Below are 21,831 nucleotides of genomic sequence, written 5' to 3'. Positions count from 1 at the left end.
ATTGTATTAGTGCATATATGATTTTTCATATCCATTAGTATTTGTTTTATATAGTTGGGTGCAAGAGTGTTTGGTGCATAGATATTTATGATTGTCATCTCTTCCTCTTGGATTGTTCCTTTTACAAGGATGTATTGTTCTTCTTTGTTTCATTTAATCAGTGTTGGTTTGAAATCCAGTTGATCTGCAAAGAGGATAGCTACTCCTGCTTTTTTTGAGGTTCCTTTCATAGGGAGTACTGTTTTCCACCCTTTAACTTTCATTCTATGAGTTTCTTTTTGAATTAAGCATGTTTCTTGTGTGCAGCATATTATTGGGTCTTGCTTCTCCATCCATTCTGCCAGTCTATTTCTTTTGATTGGTGAATTGAAACCATCAACATTGATGGTTATAACTGATACATATTGATTTATCATTGTCATGACTTTTTCTTCTTGTTGGATTCTTCCCCTTTGTGTTTAATTTCTCGTCATGCCCGGTGGATTCATTTTGCTGGGCTTCTTGGAGTTGTGATCCTCGTTGTCTTTTCCTAGGATATTGTCCAAAATTTTTGGAGTGTGGCTTTGGTATACATGAAGTTCCTAAGGTTCTCTCAGTCATGAAAGTATCTTACTTCTCCATCCATTTTGAAAGATAGTTTTGCAGGGTACATCAATCTGGGTTGGAAGCTGTTTTCCTTTAGGGCTTGGAATAAGTCCCTCCAAGCTCTTCTTGTCTTGAAGTTTGCATTGAGAAATCTGCTGTGATTCTAATGGGCTTTCCTTTGCATGTGATTTGGTTTATTTCCTGTAACTGCTTGTAGAACTTTGTTCTTCTGCTGGGTTTCTGGAATCTTAACAATTATTTGCCTATGTGTAGATTTTTTTTTTTTTTTTTTATCAAGGCTAGTTGGAGTCCTATATGCCTCACTTACCTGTATGTCATGTTCTTTTCCCCTGCTTGGGAAGTTTTCTGCCATTACTTCTGTGAACAGTTTTTATGTCACCTTCTCACTCTCCTGTTTTTTCATTGACTCCAATCAGTCTTATGTTATTGTTCTTTGCATCACCTAGCAGCTGCTGGATTTATTTCTCATGGTCCCTTACAATTTTAAAGCAAATTTTCTTTTCCTGGTCACTAATTGCAATCTTATCTTCTATATCTGAAATTTTGTTCTCACTTTGGCTCTTTCTGCTGCATAGACTTTCAATGGAATTTTTAATCTCCTGGAAATCTGTTTGCATCTGTTTTATGGATTCCATTTGTTTCCTATGTTGGTATTCCATCATTTTCCTCAGCTCCTCTATTTTTTTGTCTGTGTCCTCTCTAGATTTATTAATCATGTCTTGCACTATGGGTGCAATCTCTGTTGTTATCTGAGAAATTATTTCTCATTTCATTTTTTCCAGATCCTCTTTTGCTGCCAGTTCAGGGAGTCCATGTTGTTGATTATCAGATTTTTCCATCTCATTTCCCTTTGGGGTTGCTTTTGGTGGTCTGGAAGTGTGGTTTGGAGACTTGTTTACATGTCTTCTCATGTCAGTGGAGGTCTGGGGCGGTGCTGTGTTCTGTGGGTGCTGTGGGGCTCAGCTCCTCCACACTGAGGGTGGTGGTACAACTGACTGGAAGGTTCACCTCCTCTGCACTGGAGACAGCTCTACTCCCCTCAATAAAGATTTTGTATAGGAAGAAATATCAATAAACACAAATCATTATGTGGCTTCTGGGTTTCCCAGGGTCACTCCTATGCCAGCCACAGCTAGTAGACATCACAGAATGTATTGGGCAGCACTCTGCCTGTGGTCTAGTGCTCAGGCACTGAACTTTGGTGCCATGACACCTGAAGCTTTTCTCTTTGTTTCTATAGCCCCTTTATTCTAACTCTCTAGCATTCTTAGAGACAGAAGAGGAATTTTGTAGACATCTTTTCTTTTTTTAAATTTGTGCAAACCTCTTTAATTAGACTAGGTTTTTTTCTTTTTTATTATTTCAGTTTATTAGTACATATGTGTAGCACATAATGTTTACATTGCTTGTGGGGAGTTAGTACATGTACATAACACATCTTAATTTGTTTTTTCATTCCCTTTCCATTCCTTCACTCCTCCTATATTCATAGCATCAGCATGATGTGTACCATATAGTATGTCCTTAGTTAATATCCACTGATGAATTGATTGATAGTTGCCTATTTCCTGTGATAAATGCTATGCAATAACTGTGACCAGTTCATGAAATTAAAATTCTACAAGAAAACTTCTTTTTATTATTCCATTAATTCTTGACACAACTCTATGATAGACCTTTATAGATAAAATAGTAATATTGAGGAAGTTAAATCAATTGATCAAATTTACTTAATCAGAAAGTGGTAAGATAGGGAAGGAAACCTGTGTGGGTCTGATCCCAGAGTATTAGCAATTAACCACAAAATTTCTGCAATCTAAACACAACAACATAAAAGAATGTCCTAGTTTGGAAAATATTGAAGATGGCTATAGATCCATCAGAACACTGACAGAAATAATGTTAGCAGAAGTGTCTAGGAGATCCCTAGGGACACATTTGATTTAAACCATTTTTATTCAAACAGTTTCCTATTTTTAAAATATTTCCAAAACAAATTTCCAATTGCTCAATATCAAGTGAAGTTATTTCTGTATTGCATATCTGATGGGCACAGAGGTCATCTGATCAAGAAATGAAGGAAAACTCACCTTAAAGGTGGTCTCAGGCAAGGCATAGTGGCACACATCTTATAAGCACAACTACTCAGGAGGCTAAAGCAAGAGGTTCACAAATTTGAGACCAGCCTGAGTGACTTACTAAGACCCTATCTCATAGTAATAAATAAATAAAACTAAAGACAAAATAAGAGCTGGGCTTATAGCTCAGTGGTAGAGTGTCTGCCTAGTATGGGTGAGGCCCTAAGTGCAATTTCCAGTGCTGAAAAAAAAAGAGGAAAAGGAATGTGGTAGTCTGGTGGTGGTTTCAGTTTTATCTGCATATTCTTCAAATATTGGATTCTATCAGCATATAGAATTGAGTGAGACTCTTTGTGTTTCCCATATTATTCATCTAATTCACAAATATGTTCCCCTATCATTTCAGTTTAAAATTGCATTATGTAGTCAAGACATTATAGTGTTTTTAAGATACTGAAATGAGCCACTTTTGTATAAAGATGCACTGACAGTTAGTGAATCAAATAAAATTGACTTCATGGCAATATCAAATTTTGTCATTACTTAAAAATAGCATGATCAGGGGCCGAGGATTTAGCTCAATGGTTCTGGCTCCTGCCTCACAACCCCAAGGTCCCAAGTTCGATCCCTGGTACCAAAAACAAAAAAAAGAATCATCAGTTGTGTCATATTTTAAATTAAATGCTATATATGGGTGTTAAGATAAGTAGACTGATGAATATATTCCTTCTTTATGCTGGTGTCTGTGAGGTACATTAAGTTGATTTCTTGGAGGAAATTTTATGGAAATTTCACTTGCTTATAAATATGCTTCTTATATGAATTTTAGGGATTTATTGATAACTTATGCTATTGAATTCATATTAAAATTATCATTTGGGAAAATACTTTTTAAAGGATATAAGATATTGCACAAACAGTTTTTGTTTCTTTTACCCTACATAGATAAGTGGATAAATAGACTGATCTCTCTATTAGGTGTCTTCCATTATAATTCTCTTCAACTGATCAATAGCTTACTAAAGAAGTAGAAAGATATTATATGGGATCTTTAATTGGTCAATTTCTTCTTTCAAAAATCTTCAATACTTTTCTAATTCTCCCCTTTCAGTCCTCAAGGTTATATTTGCAATTATGCTACCTTACTGAGAACATTCAAAATAATATATAGACACCTTAGTATTTTCTCTTCTTCACTGATGATTTTAGTGTCCTTTCCCCTGATTTGCTATAATACAGCTCACTTACATGCATTCTCTGTGTGTCTGGCTTTATCCTTTCTCTGCATGAGCAGCTGCTTGCCCTTCAAACTGTTTTAGTTACTTTCTTCCACTGCTGAGACACAACATCTGACATCCACAAGTTAAAGGAAGAGCTTTATTTTGACTAATGGTTTGCAGAGATTTTAGCTCATACATGGGTGATTCTGGGGCAGGGTGGCATGGCAGAGGAAGCTTGCTCATGGCATGGTGGCAGAAAGCAGAAAGAGATCAAGGGGAGACCCTTCCAGGCCATGATTCCAGTGACTAACCTCCTCCTACCAGGCTTCACCCCGAACATGACATTTAGTTATAAACTCATCAGTGGACTAATCTACTGATGAGTATTACACTCCCATGGTCCAGTCACCTCTCAAAAGCCTCACTTATGAGCACATAAGACTTTGTGAGGACATCCAGAAATAAACCATAACGTACTTTTGTTTAGCACATTCCAGTTCTAGATTCTAGATAACCATACAAGTAAATGAAAACTTCTAGTGTTAATTCTGAAACAACAAAAGTAAACCAATAAATACAAATCAATTGAATTATGTAGCCTATACTTTTAAATCTGAAGTAACCACCGAATGGCTATTTGTTGAATCTCAACTTTGTCTCTGCAGGTCTGGCCTTGCAATACTGATTCTTTCCAATTCTTCCTCTTCTTTCAGAAGCTGGGAGAGGTGAAAAAATTACCTGGATCATCAGCTAGGATGATGTGAAAGAGTAATATGAGGACACACAAATGCAAAGCAGCAGGATGCTTGCGTGTGTGTGTGTGTGTGTGTGTGTGTGTGTGTGTTTGGAAATATCAACATAGTGAGCGAAGAGAGCTCACATGTTAGCAACATTGTAAGCATGGAGACAAGAAATTTAGTTTGTACTTATTGTTTTCTCTCAAATCCTTCCCGGAATATATAAAATCTCTTAATAACTGCTGGAGAAAGAGTAAGTCAGTTGGAACTCCTTTGAATATTTATCTATTAATGTTGGACATTTATATTATTAATCAATTTCACTCCCAGGTCCTTTTTAGCAGCTGTAGTCACAATATCAAACTGCTAGAAGAAAAAATAAATTGTTGTATATTCATGCAATAAAATATGATTCCATAGTCACAGCAAACAGACCACAGTGACAAGCATCAATATTACTGAATCCTAGCAATATATCATTGGGTGAGTACAAAACTAAAGAAGTCAAGGTGGCAAACTATTCCAACAACTATAGTAAAATGTGTATGCTTTTGTGATAGTGATAAAGATTTGATAAATACTGTAACATGAAACATTAGGAGTGATGACTTGATATTCGGGATAATAGTTATCTTAGTTGGAGAAAACAAGATGAGGAACCATATGATTATATATATGTGTGTGTGTGTATGTGTGTGTGTTTTAATTATGCCTGAGCCCAAAACATTCACAAAATTAAGTGTAATAACACAGCTATTTATCATTCTTATGGTTCCTGTAGGTCTAAACTTTGACTACCAGAGGGCACTGGACATCAGATTCAACGACGCTCTCCCTATGATCTATAGTACTCCCCCCAGCTGATAGCCAGTGTCAACCACCAAGTCTATGGGTACATGAAACTTGACATGATTTCATTTCCTGAAAATCCAGGCAGTGAATGTATTTTGAATGTAGTAGAGATGTAAATTTTGTGGTCATTGGGTGAACTGTAACATTGTATTTTCCAAACATAGACAAAACAATATTTCTTGTCCCACAGGCTTTTCAAAGTGTTATCATTAACATAAAGTTGTGAAGGTTCCCTCCCCTAGGCTCTGGCTGAGAATCTGACTACTTTGATGAATAAAAAGTGTCACTGGTGATGCTTCCAGATTTCCAAGAATAAGTTATGAAGGTTTTCCAGTTTCCAAATGGCTGTCTACTGGAGTCTTCCCCAAGTCTTATCAAGGCCCTTCCAATTTCTACCTACTCTCCATCCTAAGGTCACTGTCACTTTTGTAGATTTTCATTATAGCAACTCAACAGTAGGTGCTGTTTTCTGTTCCATTTGTGTGGTCGTATAACACTTTTCTCCAGAATTTAGTGTTATAAAAGTTATTTATTATAATCATGAGAATTTATCACTAGGCAGAATGGTAATGCTTTGTCTTGCCCTCATGACTTGGGTCCCCAGCTCTAAGACTGAGGCTAGAGAAATGCAATTACATGAGGTCTCATTCACCCATATGTCTGAACATTGAGGTTGGGTGTCAGGGGGGACCTTATCTCCTCTCCAAGTGTGCCTTTTCATATAATCACTCTGGGTGGGCTACTTTGAGTTTTTCCATAACCTGAAAGCTATGCTCTGAGGATAAACATCATGAAGGTGGTGGTGGTGGTGAATTATCATTAATGATCTAGGTCCAGAAACCAAGAAGTAACACTTGCACTTTATTCTATTCACTAATTAACATAGTCACAAACCCCTACCCAATTAGAAGGGTGGAAAAAAGACTCCCCTGATGATGTGGAAGGAGAGCAACATGATGGCAAAATTTGCAAACAGTATATGGAACTGGAAGTATGGAATTGGAAATATTAATTTGCACAGTTTAGGAAAATGAAATCTGTTAGAATGCATTTCTAGGGCCCAACTTTTGATTTGAATGAGACAGGTCATATGTAATTTTTTAATCATGGAAAATATAAACCAATCAAGAAAAATAATGCCATATATGGAACTATGATAAAATAGTAAGATTACATTAGACATAAGTAATATAATGAAGGCAATGCTTAATTGAAAACCAGCATGAAGGGAAAATATTGAGAAAGTTAAAGTGGCATGATTTATTCATTAACTGATTCAATAAATGAGACAGAACTGGATCTAAAACTTAGATCTACAATTTACTAGTCTGTAGGCTTGCAGAGTCACTTATCTCTATAACAATAACAATGACAAAAATAATGATGATGATGGACTAGGTGAAATGGTATATGCCTATAATCTCAGCTATTCAGGAGGCTGAGGCAGGAGGATTGCATAGTTGAGGTCAGTCTGGGCAACTTAGGGAGCGGCTATCTCAAAATTTAAAAGAGGGCAGGGGGAGATGGGGATATGGCTCAGTGGTGGAAAGCCCTTGAGTTCGACCGTCGGTATTTTGAAATAAATAAGTATAAAAATGATGATGATGATAGTAGTAGTGGTGGTAGCAGTGGTAGCTTCCATTTACTGAGTGCTTACCACATGAACCAGATGCTCTTCTCATTATTCTCAGTATATTATCTCATTAAATCTCCAAACAATATCATTTATTAGATTCTGTCTTTATCCTCATTTTTCAAAAAAGGAAATCAAAATATGGAAAGATGAAGAAATATAAATTCAACACCAGTGAAGACAGAATAAGAATCCAGATAGGATTTAGACTCTTGTCTTTTTTTCAAATCCCAGCGGTGCCTCAGCCGAAGAGACTCTTGTCTTTTAATCACCACATAATTTCCTTGTGTGTCAAGTAACAATAACAAAAACAATAGTTTTGATATAGGACAATAAAAAGGCCATTGATATACTACTGAATTTGGTTCTATATACACTTAACATACAACCTGCAGACATTAAGAAAATACAGTAATATTTTCTTCTTGATTTTTTGAGTCTCTAAGTTTTTTCAATATCATCATCATTATAAAAATACAAAGAAGCCATGAAAGAGCACGGGCAGTACTATGGATCATAAGCAAATTGAGAAAACAGATGTGGGGAAGAAATAGTGAGGTTACAGGAAAAAAGGAAAAGAAAGGGACATATTCAGCAGAACAGAGTTCAGAGTGGCGAGATGGCGCTGAAGAAGGCTGGTCCTGTTTGATCTGGAGTAGGCTAATGCTTTCTGAGGGTGGGAGCAGGATTGGGAGTGAAGACGGCAGTAGGCTTCATATTTCATGAGGAGTCTGTATTAATCAGCAAAGACAGAAGAGAGAGAGCCAAGTTCAAGTTCAGCAAGTTTCTCTGACATTTCTTGATCCAGGGTGCTCTCCTGCCACCTATCACAGTGTGTGCCTCACCAAATTACAGTTGCTTATTTATTTGTCAGGAACTCAAATTAAGGGCAAAAACATGGCTATCTTATCCATTGTCATATCTCAGAGATTTACTTACCAGGAGCCACTAACTGGAACTTAATGAACATAGCTTAATAAATATAAGTTGAATGAGTGAAAGCTGTAAATCTTCAGGACAATAACCAGAGACCGAGTAGGGTGGTAACAGAATGTAGGAAAGGAGTAGAAGAAAGTAGAGGTATGGGTTTGGTGGAAGACCATGTTGGTTAAGTGAAAGAGGAAAATGGAGTTAAGCTTTGGCATCAGGTGCCCACGGTTTTCAGTTTCTTCCCCTACCCCATCTTTCTCCTCCTCTCTCCATGTGTGTGTATATGTAAATGTGTTTCTGAAATCTGAAAAGATTTGTTTTTTGAGGATGAAAGCATAAGTAGGGTATAATTGAGCTCAGCAAACATAGCAAGGTTGATTTCAAATTTTACATATATTTAGTTGGGATTTGTGTAGAGATAAAATATATATGATTCCATTAATTGAGAAACTTGTATGTGAGAATTTGAAAAAGACAAGAACATACTATTCCAACCACAGTAACCAAATTCCTTAGGTCCTGTGTGTGTGTTTGTGTGTGTGTCTGCAATTAAGTGAATTGATTCAATGTACTTATGTGTTTATGAAGAAGATGCTACCAAAAAAACTTGAGAAGAGACTCTGAAAATTAGCAACAAAATCTTAATGTAACTTCTTATTGCCTGAAGATTTCACAACACAATTACGTATAAATTCAAAATCAGTATTATATAAAGAGTAACCAAATTTCATAAGTCTGGTAAAAGTATACCATACATATCATGCAGTGAAGGTCATTACTGGAAATGTAAGGAAAGTAGAGTCCTTGTTACAAATCCAGAAAAATGGTATGGCTCAGTCAGCATACGATGAGCACAAATTAGCCAGCAAACTATATAAACTACTAAATTATTATAGACCTTATTTTATCAGAATTGGCCCAGAAGTTTAGAGATAAATCATGAATGATTATCTTTGGGTGTTTTATTTATTTATAAATGAAAATCAAATGGTGTACAAAAAGACCATAAAGTATTCAAATAACAGTCAACTAAGAAGGAATATATATCTTCCTTTGAATCATTAATATGACATCAGAAAAATTTGATGAAAGAAACATCCAAATTGCACCTTTTCCCAGAGGAGCCTGACTGGCTGCGGATATATAGGGATGCAAAGCCCTGATTATCTTTCCCTATAACAAAAAAAATTTCTCCTGACACCATCTGTCTGTCCTCACCTACCAAACATATCTGATCCATTCTGAGAAAATGTCTCTGGGCAACTTTCTTCTCATAAAACAAAGTTATGAAAATAAACTAGCATTATTCATGAACATTTCACCAGTCTGAAACAACATGTGCAAAATAAAAATAAAATTTGGAAAACCACATCTCTGGAAAAGCACAAATTCAAACCCTGAAAAGAAAAAAAGAAAAAGAAAGAGAAGTGAGCCAGCCCCATAATAATTCTATAAAGTTTCTTCACTTGAAGAAGCTAGGCAGGCTTTCTTGACTCTCAAGCTTGGGGTTCAGAGGACATAATTTTTTGCATTACATGAAATAGTTTCTCCTAAAAAAAATTCACACTTGATACATAGCCCTTGTGGTTATCCTTGAAGCACAATAGGAAGGCAGTAGTGACACTCAGAAGAATACATTTGAGTGAACTGAATGACTTTAAAGGAAATCAGAAAATGACCTCCAGAGCAGTAATCTTTATAGAGATATTTATATTTTAATATTGCTGGAAATTTTGCTGCTTATCAAAGCTAAAAAGTGAAAGTGCTGGCTGGAACTGAGCCTCCTATCTCCCGAGAAAAGTCTTTTTCTACTAATACTTAGTTTTTCATAAATTCTGACTTGAGGCAAGCTCCATTCCCACGACTTCTATCAGTTTTCTTACTCCTAACAGTCTACTTGATGCTCTTAAAAAATAAATTCTTCCAGTCCTGCCCTTAAGAAGCGTACACTCTAGCTCAGTAGCTTTCAAGGTCTTTTCCCATCTACTAGGAAATAATTTTGTATCAGAAGCAAGTACGTAGATCATGCAATATGCACACACACACAAATCCAAAAGAATATTTACATTTATTATTATAGTTTGAATAACAAATAACAATCATATTTCATTGAAAATATTAGAGTCAAAAGAAAATGTCTCCCCCAATGTTCTCTTCTTCCTAGTTATTTTACATTTATAATGTAAGTCAATATATAAAATAGGGAGCAGGACTATTTATATATCACAAACAGGTATACCTGTAAAGATAAATAATTTTGAAACTACACTTGGACAACTAATTAGACTGAAAATTATGTTTTATGACAAAGAAATCCTGGCCCACCCATGATTTTGTGAGTCTCTAGATCTTTGTGCTAATCTACTGAGCAACAAAAGTTAGAAAACAATGTTAAAGTGATTTTAACAAAATAACCTCTACATTATGGGACAGAAACAATATATTCTTACCATGTATTGAATATTTTCTATATTCAAGGGCACTATGGAAGGAACTGTGTTGGGAACTTAATATATGTTATTTTGTTTAAACTTCATATCATAACTGCCTGTTGGAAATGATAATTGCCCATTTCACAGGTAGGAACATGGAAGGTCAGAGAAGTGAAGTGGCTTGCTCAAGGACAAAAATACTGTAAGTAATAGAGAAAGAATCCAAACTTTCTATCTCTGAACAGGTCAGCACAGTGCCCTCTCAGCCTGAGCATCCTGTAGGGTATAGTCACATGGAAGCTGTATGCATACGTGGCAGTTTGCAGATCCAAAACAGGTATGAGCATGCTTTCCCAACAGATGTATCTGTCATATGACCCAAGCTAAAAGGCACCAAAAAGGCAGCTTGAAAGAAGAAAGTGAGACCAATAGGTAGTACAGCTGGCAACTTAATTTCTTAGAGTGTGTTAACCATGACACAACACTAATTGGAAACCCCTGGCCTTGTGCCATTTTCTTTCTCATTGCTATTGATATTTTAGAGTTATATAATATAATATATGAAAGAATAAAATTTCAGTTTTCCTCTCTTGTTCTCTCTTATACATCCACACACACAGATACAAATACACATACACATATACTCCTTATTACCCATTTTGTGTAAGATAAATTACCACCTGACCCTACTTATTATTTTTAGATTTGAAATACTTTTATTATGCACTGACTGCCTCATATGAATTTTTTTTATTCATTAAGTTTATTGGAACATTTTAGGCTCATATGAATGTTTTTAAGGAAGAATGCAACGTGCAAAAATCACTCCATTTAAGTTACACTTTGTAAAATATTTTTCTTTTTTCAATTATTTTCCTACATGTGTTTATTAATGTCTATATTTTGTACAAAATATTGGAGTTTGTTATGACATTTTCATACATGTATATAAAATATTTTGATCATATATATCTTCTAACTTACTGTTCCTCATACATCTCTAATCCACCAAAACAGAAATGTTCCTTTTTTGAGGTCAATTGGATAACTTGTCATTTGTAGAAATATTCAGACCTTAGATTTTATGAGATGTGATTGAAAAATATGGTCAATGTTTAAATTTTTGAAAAATATTACAGTAAGAAGCATTTTGCCATCGATCTGCCCTCCACATACCCCTTACTTGAAACACACCTATCTCATTATACTTGTCACTTCCTGAAGAAATTCTGGAAGTCTTCTTTTGTGACATTAGCTGCATTATTGTGGCTGCATGTGTCCTGAATTGATTTAAAACATATAATTTCATGGTCATTTTGACTTTGGGTAAAGCCAGAAATTGCATGGCACCAGATACAGTGAATAAGAAGGGTGAGGTCACACCACAGTTTTATGAGCCTGCCTCTCCATTTGATGGTACTGGACAGCAGCATTCACTATGTTTTTATCAGACCTTATAAAGACACTCATGAAAGAGAACCTTTAGAATTCTTTCAAAAAGTAGCAAGAAGGATGTGTTATGTATGTTCAACGGAAGGGGCATCATTTTGGGGGGGGTTAATGGCAATATGTCTTTTCCTTAGTAAGTTTTTAAAATTTAAACATTCATTATATATTTTGGTCCCACCTCATATTTAAATCTGGCTTTTATAGTTCTGGTTTTGTTGGGAATAATTAGTGGCTGTGGTGAGGATTAGATTATTAACTTGAGGTGGATGCTACAGACTGAATCCTAAACCTAAGCCAAAATGTGAACTGAATGTATGACTTTGTGCTTATTTTCTCTTGTTCCTAATCATTCATAAAAGAAATGTGCTCTTCTATATCCAATTCACAACTGTTTATGAATTCATCTCTTCTATTTTTTTGTCATTCTTCCTCTCCCCATTTTCCTCTCCTTCCTTCCTTCCCTCCTTTCCTTTTTTTGGGCTTACAGAAGTCATATGTATAGCCAAGAAAAGAACTGTTAGTATGTGGGGGAATAATTACATTATGTAAAATAGAAAGATGCTCTTTACATTTGGTCTTCTGGGCTTGAAACAGTGTCATTAATCAGACTCTCATAAAAGTTGTTTCAGGTTTTTCAAAACATAAACTCTTGATTTTGTTCCTTGCATACAATCTGAACTCTTCCCTTACCTGCCTTGTATCCAGGAGATAACGATTTGGAACTATTGAAATCTTTACATTGTTTTAGTAATGTACCAATTAAAGAAGGTGTTTTATCTAGATAACAAAAATTTGTCTGAGGTGCCCACCACTTTGTTAAGGCTGTTTTGTGGACATCTTCATAATTAATGGAAAAATCATTAGGAATTCAGTCTTTATTAACCCCTATAGCTGCAGGGGCCCATTTCATCTTAATTGCATTCATTTGGCACTGGCAGTATTATACAGCATAATCACTAATAAATGATCTTTTAATTTGTACCAATCAACAGAGCTTGCTTTCATGCCAATATTCCTGTTTCTTCGAAGTTGACCTGTCTTGATTTTTGATCATTTGGGCTTAAAATGATTTACTGGAAAATCAATATCAATACTAGAACTGCTTGTATTCATATGTCTGTGGTTAGGTTCTATTTGAGTGTATTTTGATTGAAATAAGTAGTGCTTGATTACCTATTCAGATGAAGGGGTAAAAGTATAATCAAATTGAGAAATCTGGTTCTGTATTCTTATTCAAAGGAAAATAATTAGAAACTGTAGGGAAACTGAAGATTCAGGAGTGCAGTAGAGGTAACACTTCAGATGCCACTAATTAAGCAACTTTGTCCGCCATCTCCTAAAGGCCTTCACCAATAGCGTAATATGCTATTACCCATTAGCAAGGCCAATGGGGGCTTTGGTTACACTTGTTAATGGGAAACCCCGAGACAGTTTCTCTCATTATTCCCCTGTCAGCACCATCTCTACTGTGTAAAGTGGTCGTCATTGTTCTGTGGGTCAGCTAACCAGAAACCAAGCTACTGTAAAGAAACATTCTCCAGCTAATTGAAAATGACTGAAAAATCCCCTTATCATCCGGTCACCTCTCTTTATTTGTGGAACAATGGGACATATATGGACTTATGGGGAAAAAGGAAAGTTCAGGCTATGACATTGAATTTTTCCTGACTAATACAACTACAAAGGAGTCTTTGAAGATAATTCCAGAGGAAAAATCCACTCACTTTTTTTTAAGTTAATGACAGTAAGTTGTAAGTTACTGTAGAATATTGTACTGGCTGTTCTGAAGAATATTTTATTATTTCCTTATTAAAAGACCTTAAAGCTTTTTCCATGGAACTTTTGAAATCCTCATTATCCTAATGAGTAAATGCCATAGAACCAGAGAAGTCACAAGGAATGTGAAGCTTATTCCTGTATCCTGAGAAAGCTGCTTTGCTTGAACTCTTAAATACAGTTTAGTGGAAGGTATGTCTTGTTTTAAGCAACTGAAATACTGGAAATACAAATTTGTAGGGAAAAATCATATCATTATATAGAAGGGAAAGAGGAATAAAGAATAGAATAATCCCTGTGTTTAAAAGATTCCAAAGTACATTCAAAATATAATTTGAATAAAATCCAAAATGATAGATAAAATGTAATAATTGTATATCTTAAATGAGGAATTCTTAGGTTGGATATCTGTAAGTTTTTTATTTTATCTTTTATAGAAAGATACAACAATGCTCCATGTTGCAGTGGGTTAAGTAAATTGTGCTGTTACTGTTCTGTCACTACATCCTTTAATCAGCATTCAGCAGAGTGTAAAGCACTGGAGATACAAAACTATTTAAACATAGGACTGATACAGATGGGTAGAGAACAAAGGTTGGCAATGCAAAAGAAACCAAAATGTGGGGGAAGAAGCAATTCAGATGGTCAGCATGGGAAAAGGTGTGGAAAGAAAATGGACCAAAACAGGTAAATTGAGAAAGTTGCCGAGAAGTCATAAGGTGCCAGTGGCATTAACGAAGAAAAGAAACTGAAAAGATAGGAATTGCCAGTTAGGATACCAGCTCCATGCTGGAACTGAAGTTGATGGTCTGTCAAGTTTCTGATAATGTAAGGTTGATTTGAAGACATCAAAGAGACAACATATTTAAGCAAGTCCAAAGAAATTGACTTCAATGAAGCTTATTTAGATCATTTGCATTCTGAATCTCTGGATCTAAGATGATGTGATTTAAGATTCTAGAAAGAATCAGTCTCTTGCCTTATATTCATAAGGACAAATTGTTCTAGATCCTCATTTTCTGTTTTCTAGCTTCATAAGATGTCAATAACTAATTATTTTCCTGTCTCCTCAAGAAAAAATGTCTGTAGATACTAACTTAAACAATACTAGAAGTTTATATAGTAGTATAAGTCTGTAATCCCCGCACTCTGAGAGGTTGAAGAAGGAGGGATTGAGAGTTTGAGGCTAACCTAGGTAATTTAGTGACTTAGTGAAACCTGTATCAAAATTTTAAAATGTAAAAATGTTCTGAGGATGTAGTTCAGTGCAAAAGCCCTGGTTTATTTCATTATCATATATATATATATATATATATAGAGAGAGAGAGAGAGAGAGAGAGACAGACAGACAGACAGACAGACAGACAGAGACAGAGACACACAGTGGCAGAGAAAGAGGAGACAGGAAAAATTGATTTGCAGGCATTTATATTTTTTACTGAAATACTTCACAGAGCCTTTAATAAGCTCATCTTAATCTCCAAGAGTGGGGTGTGGCATTCTGTCTCTAAAACTTGTTTGAAGATAACATAATTTGTACTACAAAACTCCTTTAACTTATTAGAAAGTGGTGGAAAACACTGCACTGTATATTCATTAAATAATGACATCTTTTGTTTTTAAATGCTGGCTGCTATGGTATGATTGTGTCTTCTTAAATCATACATTGAAATCATAACCCCCTAACATCTCTGGGCAAATAGATAATAATATTAAATATAAAATGCTTATTTGAAATAACACCTAATTTTGTCTGATTTCTAAAACTTTTTTGAACTCTTATCCATCAATATTCTACTTTTACACTTGATCTTAGCCAAAAGGTCGAGAAGCAATTAATATTCTACTTTTAATTCTTGGCCTTTGGTTATTTCATGGAGCTATAAAATGAAGTTTAAGGGCTGGAGATTTAGTTCAGTGGTTTTGGCGCCTGCTGCGCAAGTGCAAGGACCTGAGTTCAATCCCTGGTACCAAAAAAAAAAAAAAAAAAGAAGAAGTTTAAATTAATGACCTGTTAGTGTTCTTGTCTTCTTTTCCAGACTATCACAAATGATGATTCTTCAAACACCAGAACCCTATATTCCTCTCTTCTTCTTATCAGTCAAAATAAAACTTTTGACCCTGGCTTGGGCAGAGTGTTCCACTCAGCCTGAAGCATGGAAACAGCCATAAAAGGATGGACTTTCATCCCTTCTGCATTCCTTGAGAATAAGGAATCAAAATCTGAGGGCGGGGAGTGAGGTAGATTAAAAACATAAGATAGACAGAAATGTGACAAGGAAAATCATACTTTAAAAATTGTACTTTCATTGCAACTTCAGGACACAAAGTTATCCAATGTTATCAATATCTGTACTCCCTGGGCTTCTTTATGCTTTTTACTTCTACGCCCATTACACTGAAAATCCTTTAAAGATACTTTAATTCCATAAATTACCTCAGTTTATAAGACAAAGGGGAGAAACCTGATTTTGAGATAAAGAAACAGACTCAAAGATTTCAAAGTGCGATTTTAAGCAAAACATATTAGATCACCCATCTTTTAAAATATACAATACAGTAGGTTCTACCTTTCCCCTACAAAATGGACCATCCTTTCTCCTGTAAAATAATCTACTGTTCTTATAACAGTGGATGGGCCACTGCTTTTTCCTGTAAACTAGGCCCAAACTTTCTATATACTCACCAGTTTCCACTGCCAAAAACGTAAATATTCCCATCTTCACACTATAGTCTGTCTCTGTCTCTGTTTCTATGTTTCTTTCTCTCTCTGTCTGTTTCTGTGTGCGTGGTGTCTCTCTCTCTGTCTCTCTCTGTGTCTCTCCAGGTCTCATCTATCTCTCTCCACACTGTATCTCTGAGTTTGTTCTTTCATAACTCTTCGTAATAAAATCATTTTATGTTTCTTAAAGAAAAAAAGTTCTAAGCTCCAAGGTGATGCTACAAAGATGTAAGAATTTTGGGGAGGTGACCACGTAGATGAGGCCAGATACCTCAGAAATGCAATTATAGCCCTTATAAGAAGCCCCAAACATCTGCCTTGCCCCTTCCACCATGGGAAGTTGCAAAAATGCCCCATCAATAAATCAGGAAATTAATCAGGAAAGGGCACTCACTACACCACATCTGCAGCACCTTGTTCCTGAATTTTCCAGCCTCCAGAAGTATGAGAAATAATGTGCTATTGTTTAAAAGCTACTCAGTCTATAGAGTATTTTTATTTTTGGGTTTTTTTTGGCTGCTGAACAGAGTAAGACACTAGCTACTTAACTTTAAATTTCAATTTCAGTTAGTGAAGCCAGTTAGTTAACCATAGTAGTGTTTCCCCATTTAATTAGCAGGCTGGGTTTAGTAAATGTTTAGTGTATGTATGCTATGAGCTTATCACAGTGCCAGATGCTGAGAGATAACAACCAAGGAGATTTGAGTTGTTTTTGACGTGTTACAAACATTAGAGTGTCCACTGACATTTTCATCTTAGAATATAAGCATTTTTTGCTTGTTTCAGGCTACCTCGAGGTTTTTGCCAGAATATTCTTTCCTGTGAAATTTCTTTTTGCACATTATTCTCCATTTAAACAGTACTTATAACGGTTCTGAATTAGTTCTCCTTTAATTGCCATTCATGGTCTCCTTTTCCTATCTTCTTGTGTCACACTGAAAATAGCAGTTCATGTTGATTTTATCTATGCCATTTAAAATTTCAAATACTCCAACTAAATCTACTCAAGCGATGTTTTTCCAGACCTCACACTTTTGGGTGTTCCATTCTGTCCTCAGATTCATTGCTTCAATCCTGGCTCATGTCAAGTGCAGCCACATCCCATCTGCAATTTCTTTAGTTTGACATGGTCTCCAAAGAGCACATCTACTCAAGGTCTCATATTCATATAGTGTGCTCTAATTATCTAGATATATTTGTCTTTGAAATCACTTTTGAAAGGTCTATGGAAAAGTCATCGTGAATTTTTGAGATTGTCTCTCTAAAATGTATTTTAAAGTTCTGATTTTCTTATTAACTAAATCAAGACTGCTATTTTTAAGTTGTGCTTTTAAATGTTCCTTTCTAAAACTTGATTACAAATTATATTGTTAATTGAGATTCATTATTTCCTTCAATTTAATAAGATCTCATCTGAGATTATATTAAAAATGTCAGCCTACATCATTTGTGAAGTTCTTGAATATTACTTTTTCTGCCTCTAAAACATACATTTTTGTTGCTATTATTTAAATATTTTTATAATACACCAAAGAAACACATTTTTCCAGAATTTGTAATAAAGCATAATTCATAGCTATTTAGCCTTATCTATCGCTAATAATTTTAATATTGAGAATAAAATGTTGATTAAAAATCAAGGAAACTGTAATCCATTCACTTCCTCAAATCTATACATTAAAATTATCATGAAAAAAGGGACTTCATCCATTTGGATTGTTAGAATGATTTAAACAATGCTAAATTATTTAAACAAGCAAACAATAAAAATTAAACCCTAGTGTTAGAGGATATGCTGGCAAAAATCAATTCAGGAATCAGGTATGGATTTTCATATATGTTCACACCTTGGGATTCTATTTGGCATTAAAAAGGCAGAATAAAAACATTGATTTTTTAAAATATGTTGATAATAACTTTCTTTTGTCACATTGTTCAACAAACTTTCAACCCCATATAATACAATAAAAAATATTCATATTTACTAATATTCTTTGAAGACAAAGCAGAGTACCATTCATCCAAGTTTTTCCAAGTAGAGCAGACCACAAGTTATGACCTCTGCTTTATCTTAGAGTAAGCTGCTCACTTAATTTCTTATTTGTCTCCTGTCTGCCCACTGGAAAAATCACCTTCCTAGGACATTCTTCCCCAGCAATGTGTGATTTGATCTTTCTCTGGTGACCTGGGCCATGCCATCCCAATATGAGAAGAAGCAGTAAATTGAAGTCAGATACTTATTGGAATGAAACTCTCATTTTAAGAAGAAATTCAGATCTATTTAACTTGACCTTGGAACTTGAATTAAATCTTTAGACACTCAACTTTCTCTAGGGAAGTGTGAAGTTTATATGAATTTGAGTGTATTAAAGCTAGTCTGGCTCTGATCTATGTACCAAGTTGGTTAATTTTTCATTTAAAGGACAAAAGGTTTCACTGGAACTAATTTAACTGACTTAATTTGTGATATTCACATATCAGTTTATATTCTAAGCTAGGAGAGTTTTTTAAAAACCATTAACTTGTCATTAAAAAAACATAATATGTTAACTGATTGATGTTTTCAAGGCAGCCACAGCTGCCTATGGCTGGGGACTTCTGACAGGGTTCATTTTTGCTTCTGCTACTAACCAATTGTGTGACCCAATATGAGCTACTTCACCTTTCTCTGATTCACTCTCCAACTAATAACCAGGGTTATATTAATTCCCTCTTCCATCTTTCTCAAAGGAGTATACTGAGAATTAACAAGTTAATAGTCATAAAGTACATCAAAATGATCAATTAGGCAATATGTTAGGACTTTTATGTCATAGAATCATTTTTTCTGTAACCAAAAAAAATCATTGCTCTTAGGTTTATCATATGTGAGCAAATGTGGGGATAAATTTACTTGTTTTGAAATTAATCTGCATATATATATATATATATATATATAAATAAATTTGCAGGAATCCTCAGTTGGTAAAACTAAAATAATCACATTTTCAAAATCACAAAATCAAAATAATCATATTTCAATATGACATGCACAATATTTAGAATTTTTCCATCTTCTTTAATTTTTCAAAGCTTAACAAAAGTCAGAAACTTTCTTCATTAACACCACTTCATCCAATTTCTCTTGTACTTTGCCCTTCACAATACTGTCCATACATTAAATGTATTCTGTATGTGCTTTGTGAGTTTTGGAATCATTTTCTGTAATTATGCTTTCCTCTTGTAGGGTACACTCTAATGTCAGAGACTGGGTACCTGCTTATCTTTCCTCAGTATACTATGACCAGACAACAGAAACCCTCAAGAAGTTATGCTTGGTAATTATACTCAAATAAAGTTAGAACTTGACTTTAATTATTGCTTCTTTCTCTTATTTGGTTTTTTAACCTATTTATACAAAAGAACTGTGGATTGTACTAGGATAGAAACAAAATCATCACTAGTTTTGTGGACATTTGTAAGTTTACCAGCATGGTTCTGTTTTATTTCAATTAAATTACATACATTTTTATGCAATTTGTTATTATAAGTTGAGTATCTTTTATCCAAAATGCTTGGGACCAGAAATGTTAAGGATTTGGAATTATTTCAGATTTGGGAATATATGCATATACATAATGAGATAGATATCTTGGGAATAAGATTCAAGTTTAAATATAAAATTCATTTACGTTTTATATACATTGTATACTCATAGCTATATTGCCAATATTGTATATTGTAATTTTAGCCAATATTTTTAGTATGACTACATTTTGACTGCAAGTCACCACATAAGGTCAGATGTGGAATTTTCCACTTGTGGAAAATGTCAACACTCAAAAAGTTTTAGACTTTGGAGATTTTCACATTTCAGATTTTTGTGTTAGGAATGTTCAACCCGTAGTTATAATGTTGACAAAACACAAAAACATAAAACAAATATGGATAATTATATTACCAGTCAAAATATAGTAGTATTATCCAATATAAATTTCACTGCTTTGAAAAAAATGAAGTATGTAGAAAAGAAAGGAACTGTCTCAAAGGGGTAATCAGGCATAGGGAGGAAAATGATAGAAGTACAATAATACTTCAGTATCTGCGGGATGAATTTAGCACCACCTGTCCATTTAGGAAGTAAGTGATTATTATTTTAAGCATCTATAAAACAAACTCCATTCAAAAGGAAAGGGCCGGGGATTTAGCTCAGTGATTCCGCCACCTGCGTCTCAAGCACAAGGTCCCAAGTTTGATTCTCGGTACAAAAAAAAAAAAAGGAAGGAAAAGGAGAAATAAGTTCTAATTAATGTGCAAGTGTGAACAAAGGGGAAATTGTGCAACACCTTGTATGATATCTATGATGTGGTTGTGTCCATTTTACTTTTTAAGTAGACAGTTTTGTTATGAAAATCTTCGGACAAAAAAATTCTGTGACTAAATTGTAAGGGAAATAACTGAAAAAATTTTCTCTCCTAAAAATCCTGAGATATTTTCCTAGAATTAGTTATTTAATAAAACAAATTGAAAGAAATTCTCCGGTGGAGCACCACTTCCACCTTTCTCTATCTGGTTGGCCTTGCAAGTCTATCTTCTTTTAACATGGAGAAAACTGTCTTCGGATCTTGACTTTGATTATGAACCTGTAGTATATATTTAAAATGAATTTTACTGTCATGACCAAAGTGAGTTATAGTACTGATGAAATGGAAGTGAAAACTATCTGAATGTTATTCCCAAAGAAGAGGCGTGAGTCATACTCTAGTTGTGACAATATATGTTTTCAGAAATTTATTCATGTCATAAAGTAATTAAAAATTTTGCATGGAATTGGCAAAATATTCTCTGACTTTCTACTATATATGATTACATCTAAATTCTTATTTATAGCGTATAAATTTCTTATCTGTTTCAAGCACAGAGAATTTATCAATTTTATTGATTTTTTTTCAGAGAACAAAGTTGTTTTTATCTATTTCATGATTTTTTATTTTTATCAATTTATCTTTTCCTTTCTTCTCTAATTTCTGAATATTAATGCTCCAAATAGTCCTCTGAGAACAGCTTTAGCTATGACGTCCACGTTTTGGTATACAGTATATTCAGATATTTAATTTATTTGTAGTCTCCAATTTAAATTTTAGTTACTTCTTTTAATTTATTTTAATTTTATTATGCTCCTTAGACTTTATATTGTAAATTTTCCAAATTATTAGAACTTTTGCTTACAATTTCAGTATTAACTTCTAGTTTTGCTACACTATCATCACAGAATATGTTTAATATTCACTGTACATTTTTTGAAGTTGTGGGTTTTTTGTAACTTGATATTTAAGTGATATCTTTGTATAGTTAATAGACATCTAAAAATAAGTCATTTCAAGGATGCATTCTTTTATTAATTATTTATTTAGATT

Source organism: Heterocephalus glaber, unplaced genomic scaffold, assembly GCF_053883595.1.
Source record: "Heterocephalus glaber isolate CG9 unplaced genomic scaffold, H.glaber_assembly_v1.0 deba00001523, whole genome shotgun sequence".
Taxonomy (NCBI): domain Eukaryota; kingdom Metazoa; phylum Chordata; class Mammalia; order Rodentia; family Bathyergidae; genus Heterocephalus; species Heterocephalus glaber.
Note: the sequence above shows the minus strand (reverse complement) of the source record.